This window comes from Pelodiscus sinensis, chromosome 5, assembly GCF_049634645.1.
Source record: "Pelodiscus sinensis isolate JC-2024 chromosome 5, ASM4963464v1, whole genome shotgun sequence".
Lineage (NCBI taxonomy): Eukaryota > Metazoa > Chordata > Testudines > Trionychidae > Pelodiscus > Pelodiscus sinensis.
Genome location: NC_134715.1, coordinates 59,306,061 through 59,317,876, shown reverse-complemented (window position 1 = coordinate 59,317,876; position 11,816 = coordinate 59,306,061). Strand labels below are relative to the sequence as shown.

Here is an 11,816-nt window from a genome sequence, read left to right as displayed (position 1 = left end):
TACTTAAAGCATTCTTAACACCCCTCCCCCCAACCCTTTAATGCTTTGAAAGGAGACAGGCATACCACTGATATGTGCCTGCAGCTTTAACTAGCTAGTAGTTTAATTTTGTTGTGGGGAGATATACGTTGATAGATAAATAGACAGCGCCCTATCATACTAAAAAAGAATGAAAAGAACGTTCTTGAGGTTTCACAGTTAAATGCTTAAAATGTAGGAAATGCCAGAAGGAAGGTTGCTTGTGCAATTTTTATTCAGCCCCTTTGTGCCTGTGCATTAAAATACAGCCTTTAATTACTATTTTTTCCTGCATCATTCAACGCTCAGGATGTATGGTGCTCAATGATTGAGCTGCTAATCAATATTCAGTTTTCTCCTTATTCCATGAGTGATCCCAATCCCAAGCCTGATTTACTGCACACTATTCCAACCCTGCTCTGGCAACAGGGTTGTTAACTTCCTGACAGGTGCTTCTGTAGAGCTTCTCTCTCTCATTTCTGAATGCTCCACAAACATTAATATTTTATTTTAACAATGCTCTGGTGAGGTAAGGGGGTGATACACATTTTACACATGTGGAACTGAGAGTTTAAGATCAAAAGTTTCTGACAGTTTTTAGTGCTCAATATTGATAGAGATGTAGCCGTGTTAGTCTGGTGTAGCTGAAACAAAATACAGGACTATGTAGCACTTTAAAGACTAACAAGATGGTTGATTAGATAAATGATAATCATCTAATAAACCATCTTGTTAGTCTTTAAAGTGCTACATAGTCCTGTATTTTGTTAGTGCTCAATATGGCTTTTTCAGAGGATTTGCAATTTTTATAATCACTTCTTAAGGTCAAAGCATCACTGGAATCTATTTCTTTTGCAGGAATGAGCATTCAGCTGTTCTGAAAAACTAGTTCTATGGGGGTGAAGCTTGACAACCCCAAAATTAGGAAGACATAATTAGTGGTCACGTGTGAAAGTTTTGGTTTAAATGGCTTGTCCAGTATCACTCTGTGGTAGAAACAAGGAATAGAATTTCCTGGGTGGGTTCTTGTGGAAAATCTACTGAGTGCTTATGTAATTAGAGACTGATTGGATCATAATGCACAAGCAGGCAGAATTAAGGTTGTGCCTTAATTATGGACTTTTCAACTTCCCCTTTCTGTTTCACTCCACTCCCACCTGCTGCTGTTCATTTCTCCCTCCCCCATTCCACTTTGCTGCTTACTCAATTTTGTCTCCTATATTTAAGTTTAAAGTATGTCTTCATCTTGTTTGTTTCTTCACTTTTTTTTTTCAAATTAAGGTTCAATTATATTAGTGTGTGAGATGCTTATGTTTTCAGAAATAAAACAACAAAGTTCATGCCTGAAATAATTCCTTAGAAGTTGAGGTATGCATGAGCAAAACCTTGCTTGCATCTTTCATTATGGCTATTTCTATTGTATGGATTGTGGGTTGCCTGAGGATGGCATAGATCTGATACACAGAGCTTTACCACGGTGCACAAATATGTTCTCTAGATAAATGCAACCAAGAACTGTCACAAAACTTTAGGTAATTTTAAATTCACTTAGTGAAAACAGTGGCAGGGTTGTACCAAGGGGAGAGGGATTTTTATGTAAAAGTAAGTTGGAATGGGGTAGAACAAAATGTCTTGCACTGATAATTGGCTGATTCTTTGGTTGTGACTGCCTTGGCTGATTTCTATCTGGATTGGTTCCGTGGAAAGGAATCTTTGAGAATACTTGATGGATGGTCATATTTTCCAGCCTTCATCATCTCTCACCAAATTCCTAATGCTTGTTCCAATACAAACTGCCTTGGGAAAGCCATGTTATCACATGAAAGGATTGGGAAAAAGATAATGCAGTGACATTGGCTGATTTTATACACAGGTAAGCAGGGTCTACATCAATGCTTTCAGTACAGCCAGCTGGAATGGAAAAGGAATCCTGGGTGTGGTTTTGCTCACTCGGTTGTTTAGCCCTGTAAGGTATTCAACTGTTATGTAAATACAGTTCATGCTAGAATGGGAAAGAAATCCTGGATGTGGCTATGTAATTACAGTTCAGGCAGGTTGCTATAGGCCTGATAGATATTTAATTGTTAGAATGGTATTTTGCCTATTGTAACTAATTTGGCTGTTGTGGGGTCACAATCCATGTTAACCCTAAATGTAGGAATTATAAAATATGATCACCAGTGCTTGCGGTTATCGGGAATTCAGAAAAGCAACTGTGTTTAACTCAGTCAAAGGAGAGACACTGTCAGTGTAAAGAATCCCGGATGATCCCCCTGTCGCACCCCAAAAATGTAACCCTTCTGCCAGGTAGTGCCAGCAGCAGCCAGGGCTAGGTTCAATATCTAGGGGCTCCTTTTCATCCATCCAAACACAGAATTGACTTGAACTCCCACCCAGTAACCTGGGAAATTAACACACCACCGCTAGGCACCTCTGGGAGGCAATGTGTCCCCACTCACATGCATAGAGTCTGAGTGTAGGAAAGAAACTTTTAATGAAAGAGGGAGAGAAGTTACGTGGCATTAATTTGGGAAAACATCACAAACAGAGTTCACAACCAAACCACAAGTAAACGTTCCAGCTCAAGTAGGTTTGACCATGTCCTTTGCCTCTTAGGCTCACAAGTCCAGCTATTCAAGTGTCCTATTCGTATGCCCAACTCTTCTCTGAACCCCACTCACAGTTGCTGCCCTTGGTCAGGAAAGACCAGACTTCAGAGGTGATCCCTGGAGGAAGGGATAAGAGGCATCTCACCCACTCCGCTGGTCACTCGCCATCCACCTACTTGCTGCTCTCTGGCACCGCTTTGCTGGCTGCCTGCCTGCTGCTCACCACTGCTACTGCTGGCCACTCCCATCAGCTGCCTGCTGGCTGCTTGCTCCAACCATCCTCCCCATCGCTTCCTGCCACTGCTCCCAGCCTCACTGGAATATTGGTGAATCCAACGTCTTTCTGAAGGTAGGTGAGACAATATGTGAAAGCAAACTGTCCTAATCAGTAACTGTTATAACATTATTATTTGTTTACATTATCTTACCAGCTGGAGGCCCCAATTAAGTTTGGGGCCCCTCTCCTGTCAGTAAAACACAGAATCAGAGACCTGTAGTAGTACCAGTATATTCTAAAATTATCATATATCGAATAGATTTTTAAATACAACTGGCCTCCTGTGATAAGGCATACAAACGTGCAATGGGCAGGAAATTGTTTAAGGAGCTGCTATGGGCTCAAGAGCTCAATTCCATTACACCTGGAAGGTATGTCAGGCCTGCAAGAAGAGCCTTAGGAGGGAGAAGTCCTGCTTAATTGGTGGCTGCTGCCTTGGAAAAGAGGCCCGGCACTGAATTAATATTCCAGAACTCTTACCAGTAACTTGCCTGTGGGTGCTGAAATGTGCTGTTGTGAGGTCACAATCCATGTTAACCCTAAATGTAGGAATTATAAAATATGACCACCAGTGCTTGCAGTTATCGGGAATTCAGAAAAGTGACAGGGAAGGGAGTTTGGGTTTGCAGTGGTTATTTTTGTCTGGCTTAAGATGGGGTAGAGTTCCACAGCATTCAGCTGAAAGCCACAGGGGCTCGTTGCACACACAGGGATACTTGTGAGAGGCTGAGTCCATTACCCGCCTCCTCTCCAGTCAGTTCTGAAATCAGTGGTCATTATAATGTACTAAGGGACCAGTCTTCAGCTACTGTCTCTTATCAGCTTTTCATTCCACTTCTGCAGCACTTCAGGTTGAGTACACTGAGGTCATTTTACTGGTCCAGCTGGTCAGATGTGCGGGTGCCCCTGAGATTATTGCGATAGTGTCTCGACTGTCCTTGGCATGTGGCAGGCTGATACTGACTGACTTGTAGAAACAGAATTGGAACATAAGAATGGCCATATTAGGTCAGACCAAAGGTCCATCTAGGCCAATATCCTATCTTTCAACAGTGGCCAATGCACTGCCATGCTGTTAGAAAATATTGGTGACTGGCATCCCAGCTGAATCTGAGCCCCAGAAACAGAGTGAAGATTTTTAAAGAATGAGTCCTGCTTTGAAAATCCCCCCAGTTTGCATGCCTAAACCAGGTGCTCTGCAGGGGATTTCAGACCTCTCAAGGAGGCCTTTTACAAATCCCACTGTAAGGATATTACCGAGACCAATTAAAGCCTAGACTGTTAATCAGCATTTTTGGTTACAAAAGAAACATTTTCCCTTTATCTTTTTTAAATGTAGTTTCCAAATGGCAGTTCCAATCAATCTCTTCTGAAATAGAGCATAAACCTTCAGAACCAAAATGCTTCATACTTCAAAGCACAAATCTACATCATCTGTCGTAATGACACAGAGTTTTTCCAGCTAACAGGTCCTCAGAACCATACATAACTGTAAGGCATAAATAGAAAGTGGTCAATCAGTCAATTTCACCACAATGTTTGTGTGTGGCACTTACAGAGATGAAGTGGATGATGTCTCTATGGAAACAATTTAGCGGCAGGGTATCTGAGAGGAACAACAGGTTACACCATAATGTTCAAATATTGTGCTGTGTGAAGAAGAGGGATCTGTCATCCCAGAGGCAATGTGTTCCTCTTTTGTGATTTTAATAATCATATTTAAAGCAAACTGGTAAACATCTTTAGCATTGAACTACTGCCAGTCCCCACAGAATAAGAGCCTCAACACAAAGCCAATATATTTCACCCTAGACCATCCTCTTCAGATATCAAAAGTAAAAGATCAACTTACTGTCTTTGCACTTACCGTCACTACTGGAATGTGTTAAATAACGGTTAGTTTCATTTGCAAATTGTGGCAAAAATTTGTCACTAGTTTTTGTCTGAAAAATTCTGACCAACTCTAATTACAGCCTCTTTCTTTTTTAGACAGATCTTCAGCTGGTTTCTTCTCTCCTCCCCTCCCCCCACACACCTTGCTCAGATATTTGTTCCCTGTAGCTACTATGACAGACATGATGAAGTTGTAGAGCTGCATGTCATCTGTGTATTGAACACATTACAGCCCACATCTTCTCTTGAACCTTCCCATTGGCTTTCTATAAATAATGAACAAAAGGGGTGACACAATGGGCCCATCTGAACTCTGCATTGGGTTGTATAGAAAGGAGCTTGGGGGCCAGTTGTAATGTGGGGTTAATTAACTAGGGTTTCCAGGTGTCCGGTTTTGAACCGGACAGTCCAGTATTTGAGCTTTCTGTCTGGGAAACAAATTGAGAAAATACTGGACACACGAATATCTGATATTTTTTAATTCAGTAAGTTTTATTATTATCATGAGTATCAGTACGTAGTTGCATACTGCCTGGCTTGTAGACACGTTCACACTGTGTGAGTGTGTCTACCAGTCAGGCAGTATGCAACTACACAGTAGGGAGGAGGGGGGTGAGGCTGGGTAGGATGAAATCCCTGGGGCTGGACTCACCTGTGCACCCCACAGGGACCGTGCGCGAGACAGGCAGCACCCCAGGATCTGTGCACGCCCGGGCCAGCCCCGCTCTCCGCCAGCTGGTTCCACCCTGGCCAGCCCGGCGCCTCCCCTCCCCCCGACTCCTTCTCCGCCAACCCTGTTCCCCTCCCACTCGATCCCGCCTCCCCCCCATCCCGTTCTGAGATGTCCAGTATTTTTTTTTAAACCCATCAGGTAACCCTATAATTAACCGACCGCATACTGTAAGGCAGACTCCACAAACATATAGTGTTGGTCACAATAATCCTAAGGGCCAGTTTACCCTCAAAACAGGGTCCTTGAAGGTTTACAATAGGGCAGCATTGTTTAAACTAGCACAACATGTGTACAGTAGAGATTTGCATTCATGCAGCTGCTTTGATAGAGCAACAGCGTGTCATAATCTGCATAGAACCTGGAGAAGATTGCAGGAGGTACGAGGAGACATCAGTAAGCCAGTCTGTGTGCACATGGTTTGAATGCTAATGGCAGTTGTGGCTAGGTGGCCAATTGTCCAGTTTTCAACCAGAAAGTCCAGTTGAAAATGGGGCCTGATGGTGTTCAGTCAGATCTACTCACTTCTCATCTAAAGTGCAGTTACTGTGGTTGGAGGAGGCATCAAGTAATCAACCGCACAAGCTCCTGCTGAGCCAGGGCTGCCTCCTCAAGTGAGTTGGGCAGCTGCAATTCTCAGCACTAGCTCTGCAGATGATGCCCTCCTCATCAATGCAGGGAGAGGAGTAGTAGGGAGGAAAAGCAGTGAATGACAGAGGGAGGGGAAAAGAGGAGCAAATTTGGGGGTGGGGCCTTAGGGAGAAGGGGCAGGGCAGAAGTAGGATATTGGGGAGTAGGCAGGACAGGATGAGGGAGGGAAGAGGCAAAGCAGGACAGAGCAGAGAGGGTGATCAGGGAAAACTCCAGCACTCCTGCTGGAGTGACCAGTTTTCAAATGTTACAAAGTTTGAAACCCTAGTTTGTAACATCTCAGTAAACAGGATTTTTAATGAAGAGTGAGTTTAGATGTAGAAATATGGAGTACATGACACAGCGTCAGGAGCAGGCTAGCCGGCTTACTTGCTGGCTTAACCCTTAGGGAGTCTAATGAGTGCTGCTGGGCCCGATGAGCTGCCTAATCGTCCAACAACTCAATTGTCTGAGGGGAGCAACAGTTCTGCTCTTAAGACCACCAGCAGCAGGAGGGTGGGGGCTGCTCATAGCATTTGCTCAGAGCTGTGTTAGCTCCTATGCCTGCTTGTTCCCAGCCTTGCTTCACTCCACTTGGCTTTGATTTGTTCTGACCTTTGGCGCAGGCATCTGGCCAGGGAAGGCATCTGGCTGTGGGTGGTTCTGCAGGGTGGCCAATGCTGCTATCTGGCAGCCATGACAGGGCCATGTGCATTGTCACAGAAACCCTGTGGAGATAAGTACCACTTCAAAAGACCAGACTGACAGCTTTCCTTTCCAACCATCCAGGCACCCTCTTTAAGATTAGGAGGAGTTTGAGGTAGTATCTTTGAAACATGTTGGACTCCCCTGTCAGTTGTAGTGACAGACCTACCTTTCAGCTTTCTCGTGGGCTCCTGACTCCAACTCTGACTTTCAGTGCTGTTCCCGATTTCTGTCCTCCCCAGCCTTATCACTCTGATCTTTGCCTCTGATTTCTGGCTACAGGCTCCTCCAGACATTAAAAATGTCCTGATCACTGATACACGAGGGTGCATAAATCCCTGCTGTGGATGGGGCCATGGGATTCATGCTTATTCACGAGGAAAAAGGAGGCCTGTATTTTCAGATGTCAATGGGAATTATAAATATCTGTCCATCAAGCAGATTAAAATGTATGCGGAAGATAAGAAGGCGGAGCCCAAAACAAGATGCCATTGAACAAAAAGAAAATTGAAACCCTATCTCGCATCACTATTTTCTGGGAATAAGCATAAGTGAATGTTCTGGGCTCCATCTGCTGGTTCAGAAGCAACACTTCTGTAAAAAAACATTCCCAAGATACGGTGACACCACAGAAGAAGCTGTTGCAAAGTGTTAAATATGAAAAGCCATTATGTATATTGCCAAGGTATTTTAATAAAAACATTGCTTCACCCCAGCATCCCAAGGTTTCTGTGTGCGGAGAAAGGAATATATCTATCCACAAACAAACACTGTGTGTGTGTGTGTGTATGTGTGTGTATATATATATATATATATATATATATATATATATATATATATATATATATATATAGTTTTTACTAAAATGGAAAATGACACAACTGGGAAGGAGTTTCTAAATGTTGACTATTACAAGCAGTTCAATTTATAGAGCCCCTTTTATTGCAAAGTGCTTTGCAAACTATTCAAGGACAATTTTATTCGCTCTTAGGCAGAGAACACTGACATGTATGTGCCCTTCTGAGATGAAATATGACAACTGTTAAGCAGGCTGTAATGATAATAGTAACACCATCACTATGTAATTATAAATTACTTCCCTTGTGCTGTTCATGTGCATTTTGCTGGATAAATACTAAGTAAGAAACTAAAGAGTTTACATGCTAACGTGGACTAGCTGAAGAGCAGACATAGGAAGGGAAGGGCCACGAGGAGGGATTTAGGTAAGAAGAAAGAGGATGTTAAGAGGTACATGGAATACAGAAAAAGCAGTCATGTAGCACTTTAAAGACTAACAAGATAGTTTATTAGGTGTTGAACTTTTGTAGGGCAGATCCACTTCTTCAGATCATATTCTGAAAGTGAATTGGCATGACCATTATATAACAGAGGGATACAATGAAAAAAGTAAACAAATTACAAACTAACAAATCATCTACATAGAATAGAAGGTGGGGGCGAGGGGACAAGAAAGAGATAAGGAAGGAAGAAATTGCTTATTGTAAGAGTCAATTAAGTGGCTAATCAGGAGTTACTGCGAATATCAAAAGGTGGGGAAGCTGTCTTTGTAATGTGTAAGGTAATTATCATCTACATGACTGACCAGTTTGTCCAATACACATTGCAGAGGGACATTGCTGGCACATGGTGGCATATATCACGTTGCTGGATGTACAGGAATATCAGTCACTTCGCCAGAAAAATTAATGCTCACAGATCAGACCTCAGAAATCTCCACACACACAAACCTGTCAGCCAAGCATTTCAATCAAGCTGGCCATTCCGTTAAAGACCTGACAACATGTGTCTTACTACAAAGAGACTTTAACACCAGATTACAGAGGAAGACTTCAGAACTTTTATTTATGCTAAAATTCGACACGTTGCAAATGGGCCTTAATATAGATAATTACCTTACACATTACAAAGACAGCCTCCCCACCTTTTGATATTCGTAGTAACTCCAGATTAGCCACTTAACTGACTCTTACAATAGCAATTTCCTCCTTCCTTGTCTCTTCCTTGTCCCCTCGCCCTCATGGTCTGTTCTATTTAGCTGATTTGTTAATTTGTAATTTGTTTTCTTTTTTCATTGTGTCCCTCTGTTATATAATGGTCATGTCAATTCACTTTCAGAGTATGATCTGAAGAAGTCGGTCTGCCCCTCGAAAGCTCAACACCTAATAAACTATCTTGTTAGTCTTTAAAGTGCTACATGACTGCTTTTTTTGTTTTACCAAGATCAGACTAATATGGCTACCTCTCTGTTACTTTTCATGATGGAGTACAGAGTGAGGCTTGTGAGGATTTGGGAGGCTGTTCCAAGTTTAGGCCACATGCACTATCAGTTCAGTGCACATTCTGATGAATTAATTATCACATCTTCCCTGTATTATCCCAATTTTAGAGATGTGGAATTTGAATCAGAGGGGTTAAGTAACTTGTCTCAGAGAAAAGGGAGGTCTGGATCAGGGCTTTGGCCTGAATGCAGATGTTTTAACACTCAGTCCTATATCTAATGCACTAGCCTGCTACCGAACTCTGCTGCCCATGCTCTTTTGACTGCCCACAGTTTGGCCAAAGGCCACACTGACTGCTTAGTAGATGATTTGGCATAGCTGCAGGCCTCTGGCTGGTCGGGAGCTTGAAGCAGTCTTAGCACCAACAGCAGCTTGGGTGGTACCGTGTCCTAGAACTAAACATCGGACTGGATTTCTTCCAAATACTGAGGCACAGGTAGTGGTGGATTTCACAAGTTAATAAACAAAGTGACATGTCTAGTCATCAGTTTACATTTCCAAGGCTGTCTGTAATGAAAAGTCAAGACAACACTTAAAAACAACAACAACAAACCCTGATGTTAGCCTTGATATTTCTGCATCTCTGAAACTGGCAATGGCCATGGGTTTCTCAGCTCCGTAGGCTGCTCAGCATCAGAAGGTACAAGCTAAGAGTTGAGGTGAAAAGGAGTAATACATGGAAAGGTTTCAGAGAAGGCAACAAATGTAATCAATAGGAGGAGAGGAGCTCAGGGGTGAGGGCAAAATTATGCAGGGCCCTGAAGTTCTGGATAAGGAACTTGAATATGATGCAGTCAGTGAAAGAAAGCCAAGATAGAGATGTGTGGAGGTGTAAGTACTGACATGAGAAGAAGATGACTTGCCAGTGGCAGATAGTAATTCTACAAAAAAGTTTAGGACAGGAAATGAAGATGAATACAGAATTCAATTGAAATTGCAAAAGAAATTTAGGAAGGCAAAGTGCAGTTATCTGAGTTAGAATTTGACCAGAATACCCGTGATAATCATTCTACTCTTTCAAATAATACTCTATGACCACAAATGCTGGGATCTTGGTTTTTGTGTCCCACCTGAAAGAACACACCTTCAACTGAAGAGTGCTAAGGCATTATGCTGGGTTTTTAGTTCAGTATTGATCCAGAGATGAGTGCCACCCATGGGAACACAAATAACACTTTCTACTGGACTCTTCTTCATGTACCTGGGCAGTTTTCCAAACAAGCCCATATCCTGTCCAATATAGATTAGCTCTGGGAGCTCGTTTGAGATCCTAGCCTAAGGCAGAATGGCTATATGCTATGTGAGTTGAAAAACTAAGAACATTGTTTATGGGTTGTCCCTTAATGGTCAGTCCAAAGTATATATGTTTGGGGGGAAAAAAAATTTCAGCTAGATTAGAAGAAAGTATATCCCTTTTTAGTCAAGTTCTTGGCAGCTTTCCATTTCACTGAAATTATTTATACCAAGAGAGAATAATATTGCTGGAGCACAAAAATAATAGAAGAATCACAAAAACAACAGTCACAAACTGTTTCCTGAGTGATCATCATTACTTCAATTGCATGGGCTCTTCCAGAAAAGGAAATTGGGGGTGAAAAAACTGTGCTCTGAATCATCTATACTCCTTTTTAAAGAGTTGTATGAGTAGGTTTGTATAGCTTATAATGTTTAAAGGGGATGAGCTCAGCAGGACCGACAGCCTCTCTGGGCCTAGGCAAGGTGGGGTGGGAGGGAGAGGCTCTGCTTGCGATCGCCGAAACGATGAGAGTGGGGTGAACCTGGGGTTGGGGCTAGGCCGTCTTTAGCACTGCTGGGAGAGTGCCGTGTTTTCCTCAGTCAGCACTCAGTGCTGCCCAGAGTGCATTGCATGGTCTTTTGGCAGCGATTTAAAGAGCCCAGAGCTCTGGCTACTGCCACAGTAGCTTTTGTATTACCAGGCCCCCAGGCCTGGATGAGCTAAAGGAAAACATTAGTAACTAAGACTATCCACATTCTAATCGCATCAACATGTCACTGACAAGTAATGGTATTCCCTGTATGCACTCACTAAACTAGCTTCAATAGTAGGGAATATTATACAACGTAGGATGGATTCTGTCACAAGCAATACAAAGAATAAAACTATAAATATGGTAAACTCAGTGGACAGATTTCTTGCTGAACTGTGTCCCCAAATTCACTGTGTCAGTACTGAATCTAGCTCACAGCAATTGAAATCTTTTTCATGCTCTCTGTAGTTTGTCCATATCTTGTGTGCTGTGGACCAAATGCTGCTTTCATTTGCAAGGCTTCCATGAAAAGAGCTCCCTTTCACTTATCTTTTCTCCACGTGTCATTGTATATCATTTCCCACACTTTTTTGCAGTTTAAAATGACATGCAGGGCCCAATTCTCACAGGGGTTTATTTACACTTTTTCATTGGCACAAAGGGCAGGAAACCTGGCAGCACCTAGCTGAATGAGAATTTCCCCTTTTTACAGGGAATTCTCAGGTAGCATATAGCTTCTTGCAACGACTCTTTTGGAGTCTCATTGCCAGGGCTTCTATGGCTATGTCAAGACTGCAGGCTTTTTTTGGAAGAAGCTTTTCCAGAAGAGAGCTTCTGAAAAACCTTCTTCTGAAAGAGAGCTTCCACGCTGCCAAAGCTCATCGA

General features: G+C 42.6%; 1 long non-coding RNA gene across 2 annotated transcripts; it reads left to right on the top strand.

Annotated features, from left to right (window-relative positions):
* The first annotated feature begins 825 nt into the window (after window positions 1-825).
* Window positions 826-7,548, top strand: LOC142829612 (uncharacterized). Of its 2 annotated transcripts, XR_012904191.1 has the most exons (4): window positions 1,184-1,251; window positions 1,766-1,891; window positions 2,635-2,976; window positions 7,145-7,548. It is a non-coding gene; the product is annotated as an uncharacterized LOC142829612 (long non-coding RNA). The 2 variants fall into 2 exon arrangements; XR_012904190.1 differs by having other exon boundaries at window positions 826-1,891.
* Window positions 7,549-11,816: the final 4,268 nt, after the last annotated feature.